The sequence below is a fragment of the Xiphophorus hellerii genome, chromosome 23 (genome assembly GCF_003331165.1).
Source record: "Xiphophorus hellerii strain 12219 chromosome 23, Xiphophorus_hellerii-4.1, whole genome shotgun sequence".
Taxonomy (NCBI): domain Eukaryota; kingdom Metazoa; phylum Chordata; class Actinopteri; order Cyprinodontiformes; family Poeciliidae; genus Xiphophorus; species Xiphophorus hellerii.
In genome coordinates, this window is record NC_045694.1 from 5,546,645 (window position 1) to 5,552,665 (window position 6,021).

Genomic DNA, 6,021 nt, shown 5'->3' on the forward strand with positions numbered 1-6,021 from the left:
CCATCCATCCATCCATCCATCCATCCATCCATCCATCCATCCATCCATCCATCCATCCATCCATCCATCCATCCATCCATCCATCCATCCATCCATCCATCCATCCATTTTCTGTACACTCTTGTCCCTAGTAGGGTCGGGAGTGGTGCTGGTGGCTATCTGCAGCGAACGTTTCGGCCGAGAGGCGGGGTTTACCCTGGACAGGCTGCCAGTCTGTCGCAGGGAAACTAAACCTCCAGTCAAGCAAAAAATTCTTAACAATAGTCTTATATCTGACAGAACATGGCCAGGATCTTCATTTATTACTAGTAGAAAATGACCTGATTGAGGTACTACAGTATTTTGTATTTCTTACTGTTGGACATTTTCCTGGTTGAGGTCAGTTAGGGTGACCAAAATTATTTTATACTCTAAGTACCAGACCAAAACATAAGACAAGTTTTATTTCCTTCAAAGTTGTAAGTTTTTATACATTTTCTTGGTATTTGTGGGCAACCCTCAACAAAATGCTGGTTTGCTGGAATTTTGTCCATTCCTCCTGACAGAATTAGTGCAACTGTCATGTTTGCAGTTTGAAAATCACTGTTGAAATCAGTGATTTGAGATGGCTCCTCCCTCCTGCAGCAAATAACCCACCAAACAGCCCTCAATGTCACAATTGTTGTCATGGCCAAACCCTCTTTCTCTTTTATGTTGCTTTTTTTAACCCATGTGGATAATCACTCTCCTACCAACTTCAGCTAGAACTTTCTCAGAATTTTTTGCTTTCATTTTGGGATTGGTACACATAATTCACACCAAAAGTCCTTGATCTGTGGCAGAAACCTTTCATATAATTTACAGACAATTTTTTGCCGTTTATATTGAGTGCTGCACCTTCAGCATCTGGAAGAATTAAACAACAGGTATAATTCAAAACTGGCTGTTATGTACTGTATATGACTGAATTTACTAAATACATAAGCTTGGTGCTTTTTGCATCTGCTGAAGCCACTGCATCTCCACGGTACAAAGCTGACGAAGCGCTTCGGCCGCTGGATAAGAAAGGTCACAGTCACTTACTGTATAAATTTCTGTTACAGCAAACATTAGAAGCTGCCAGTGGCCTTCACCATCAGAATCATATTTGGAGACACACACTCTCCATGTTCCATGTTGTTGGTGAAATTGTGAAATGTCTGTTGACATCTTTGGCTTTAGACGCTGTTGGCTCTCTTCCTGTGTTTGGCAGTTAATAAAGGTGATAAATGATTCAGGGAGCAAATCTATTCTTGGCTTCCACCTTCTCTTGATCAATCTTAGTCTTCACTTTTATTATCTTTATATATTCTAAGCTGTGGTTCTTATTCATTCTTTTATATTTTATTTTTGTTTCTCTCATCCTCTAGATAGTTCCAACACAATCTTGTATTTGTTCTCCTTCTTTTGTCTGTTTGTTCCAATATTACTCTAGGTGATTGGGTGCATGTGTTGTATTACTATCATACCACAGGGAACAGCCGCGGTGTCCGCTCTCTTTTGCGGTCCATTGCTATTTACAGAGTGTATCACATGAGCACAATGACAAACACATACACACACACACACGCACAGTGACCTTCACACACGTGCTTACACACAGTTCCCCTGTTGAACACACACAGATGCTGACACTGAAATTTGCAGACACTTATGCAGTCAAACACACACTACATGCTCCAGTTACAAACGCAGGTATTCAGAGCGCTCCCCCATTCGTCCACACATAAATTGTTTGAACCGTATACAAATGCCACCAGCATGCATAACAGCGTCTTGTCCTGTGGGACTCACCACTCCCACACCAGTCTACGCTGCTCATCTTTTTTAAAATTATTCCTAACATTTCTCCTTTTAGGCAGGAAGACGTTTATCAAAATTTACTCAAATCAGTTTGATACCAGTTTTATTTATACATGGATAACTCGGCTCTAACTCTAAATGTAAAGATATGTCATGACAAATGGTGGATTTGTTTATATTTAGTCAGCAGCACTGCAGTTTTATGTTAAAGCTGTGCTGGTGGAAAACTGGGAGGTAAATCTCTCTGCCCATCTGTTCTCCTGACCTCTGCTGCAGTAATTCAATGTCAAACTGCTTCCTGTACTGTATCCATTCATCTCCTTTTTGTAACTGCAGCGCCTTGGAAAACTATGCCCACCTCTTGAACTGTTGCACATTTTCCCATGGTATGATCACAAATTTCACTGAAATATATTATGTATTTAGAATAACTTTAAAAGTTCTTATTCATACAGAGTTTCAATACTTTTTGAAGCATTAAATCCCCAAAAAATATGCCAGCATTTGTGGTTGCAATGTAACAAAATGTGCAAATGGTAAGTGATATTCTAAGACACTATATTCTGGATGTAATTTCTAAACTTTTTAGTGAAAAGTAGTGGATAAAACCCAATAACACTAATGTGAGTTTAATTGCTGAAACAGTTTTTTCTGTCTCCATGCTGCATGTAGTGTGTGTATGTATGGTTTTTGTGTGTTGTACAACCTGGGAGCTAGCTTCAGGCTGAATCAGACCTGGCTGGCATCTCCACATGCTGTGAGAGACAGAAAAGGAGAAAAGGCACAAGAGACCCAGGAAAATGTCACATCTATTAAACAAGGGAATGAGATATAAATAGGCGAACATGTCATGAGGAATATACTGAAAGAAGGGATACCCTATTCCAGAAAATATATATTTTAAGAACAAATAAGATTATTATCCTTTTTCAGAGGTGGGTAGAGACCCAAATAGTGTATTGAAGAAAATAGTAGCACTACTTCAACATATTTTTACTTATGTAAAAAGATATTACTCAAGTAAGAGTAAAAATTATTTGTTAAAATGTTTACTCAAGTACTGAGCAACTGATCAAAACATCAGTCATTTAGTATTCAAATTATGTGGAAATGTTGGCATTTTAAAGATCAAAATGAAAACAATTCAAACAACATAATTACAAAATCAGGCAAAATAAACATTATTCCAAATCAATTTTTTCTGTATAAAAATTCAACAGAAACTGCAGATGTGTCTGTATCTTGTGAACTTTTTGTGAAAACAAATTTGGTTTTCATTCAATAAAGTTACTCACAGTGGGAAGAGTATCCAGAAATTTTTCTCAAGTAAGAGTAGTGAGACTTCATAATAAAAGCAAAAGTCAAAAAATATGGTGTAGTGAAAATATTAATAAAAAGGTTTTTTTTCTTTGTTACACAGACAAAAGTAATTGAGTAAATGTAACTAGTTACTGCCAAACTCTGCCCCTTTTAAATGTATTGCTGTGAATTTCTTAGTTTTCTTAGTTGTGAACATGCAATTATATGAAAACATCAGAAGAAAATAATATTTTTAGGTTGATCTTACTTTCTTTTTGAGTAGCATGCTCCATTTGATCTTCATGGTGATGTTTGGCCCTAGCCTGGGGGTTTTCTAGCCAATCAGCCCCTGAATCCAAGCATCTACCCTCTTGCACCTGCCAGCAGTTAAGGGAAGCATTAGGACTTTTTTTTATTTTTCTCCACTTCGGCAGCGGTGTCCGTAAGCGTGTGTGCACTTTAAACAAGCGGAATCAGACCTAACCTTTATACCCTGTTATGAAAACACAAGAGGTGGGGGCTAAGCTATGCTTGTGCCTGTTATTTTGCAGGTCTATGTGACGATAGCATGTCTGTGTGTGTGTGCATCTGTATATATAAGAGCTTATGCAGGCACAAATTTGAGTGTGTGTTATGAAGGTTGGCTGCCCATGGGGAAGACTGGAGGCGCTCTTGTTTTGAATTCCTTCAAGCCAACTGTCATAATAGAGTTGTATAGAAGAAGTTTGAGAAGTGAGGGGAGGAAAACTATCACAACAATACAGCCATTTTTCTTTGTCATTGAATTTTGGGATTTCTACCCCACAAATCTGAAGAAAAATTGTGTGCACTCTGCAACACTTGAATAACATTTTGAATAAAATGTATCTTCCTTACATTTTAGCCCTTCACTGCCCAAACCTATCTCTTCCGAGCAAATAATATTCTCCTGATTAGCTTTATCTATTTTGAAGCAGGGTGATATTATGTGAAATCGACTTTTTTGAGCTTTATATTATGTTATAATCTTATTGCCTCATCAAAAATACCTGGAGTGTTGCGTTGATTCTTTGTGCATATTTGAGAAATTGTTGAATCTCTGAATTTCCTCGGAGCTGTAGTCCCCAGCTGTGCTTTCCCCACACAGCTCCTCCAGACTAGTGGTAGCAGTAATAAGTGAAAACCTGGTGGAACTGAACTCAGCTGAGCTCATCGTACAAACTAATTTTCAGTACAACACTCCTAAGAATGGCTATAAATGTTATAACAGACGAACATTGTTGTGATGACGTATTGAAAGATGTCAAAAAGACCAGGAGCTTCTTAAAGAGACAGAGGCAAATTTCCAGGTGTTGGATAGTGAAGTCAAGTTTCTTTTAAGTTATGTTTGATAGAGCATTTTTACAATTGATGGTAACAGTTATTTGATTGTGCTATAAAATGGCACTATGTGCCTGGAAAATACACAATAAAACCCATTTAGCATGGGTTTTGCTCCATGTTTTAGTGCTAACATACCTTAAATTTAAATCTTTACACACTTTCCCCCAAAACTTTTGTTGCAAAGATGAATGACTCCTCAAGCTGAAACAGCTTGTCTGTGTGGATAACAGTGATTTTTACCTGTTTCCCAAAATTTTATGCAGCAGAAATGTATTTTTTTTTTGCACATTTTATCCTCACTGCAATTACTCGTGTAATTTTCTTGCAATTATATTCCCTATCATTAAATTCCCTGCTGGTTGTGGGCATGCACACTGACTCATAATATGAAACCTCTGAGGGGAGTGTTGGCCTCACAGTGACCCCTGTTAAGCATCATACGATAAAAACCAAAACCCCATATCAACCCAATTACATGTGATGCACCTCTGCAAGCAAAAGGTCAAAGAGAAGTCAAAATGTGAATCAACAGTTTGTGGGGAATCCATTGTGCTGTCGGATGCACAAAGGAAAGAAACTATACAAATTGATGTTTCTTACTTGGTAATAATAATAATAATGATGATGATGACTTGTCATTTTAACTTAAATATTACCATTGGGATTTGTCCTTGTACTGCTCTGTATTCAAGTTCTGTTTGTTTGAATATATGTAACTAGAAATACTTTTATTATGTTGTAGAAATGGTAAAAATCATCCTTTGAAGAAAGAACATCAAGCCCCCAAAACTGCAGAGGCTAAAATATCGACAGACTGGATCATCCAGCTAGTCTAGTGAGGCTCCGATTTTAAATTCTAACATCAAAATATCAGGTTAAAGCTGTTTTCCTCTTTTGTAGAAATATTTTCTCTTTGTGACAGTGTTGCCTGGTTAAATTTTATTTCTGTATTCAATTGTTGTTGGTCATAGTTTGAGCTACTATGAGTTACAGGATATGTTCAATGTCATCCTAATTACTGATGACAAAATGGTCAATTTTGGTTTGGCGGTTTTGTATAGTTCTTTTTTTTTCTTGAAATGAGATGAATGTCAAATAACCAGATGTCCAATTATGAGTCTGATAAGACAATTTAGTAAATCACAAACAGAAATGGTCTGTCAGTTTAGTTTCTTTTCAGCTTTTTTTCTGTCAGAGTAACTCTGTCCCTCCTTCTCTCTATTTCAGCTAAATACAATTTCACACATTTAGCTTATTTGTGATTAAATCTTCCATTTATTTGACCTTTTTTTTCACAATATTTCAAGCCTTTTGGAGTTTAGGTACAAGGGGTCAAAAAAAGTTACTGATAATATTTTTTTGTCATAATAATCCTGCAAAGTCATGGCAGCCAGCAGAGACAGTCAGTAAAGCAGCCAAGTTATAGATTATTAGATTAGGTTATGTGATTTAGCAGGAGTTGTAAGAAATGTTGCTTTTCTTTATTAAATAAAATCAATTGTGCACTAATCAGGTTGTGGTAAAATATATACTGTCGGC

The 6,021-nt window shown here is 36.9% G+C and overlaps 1 long non-coding RNA gene across 1 annotated transcript; it reads right to left on the bottom strand.

Annotated features, from left to right (window-relative positions):
• Positions 1-1,382: 1,382 nt before the first annotated feature.
• On the bottom strand, positions 1,383-4,764 carry LOC116714060 (uncharacterized). The gene is made up of 2 exons (XR_004337988.1): positions 3,389-4,764; positions 1,383-2,576 (listed from the first exon to the last, which is right to left on the bottom strand). It is a non-coding gene; the product is annotated as an uncharacterized LOC116714060 (long non-coding RNA).
• Between the last annotated feature and the right edge of the window lie 1,257 nt (positions 4,765-6,021).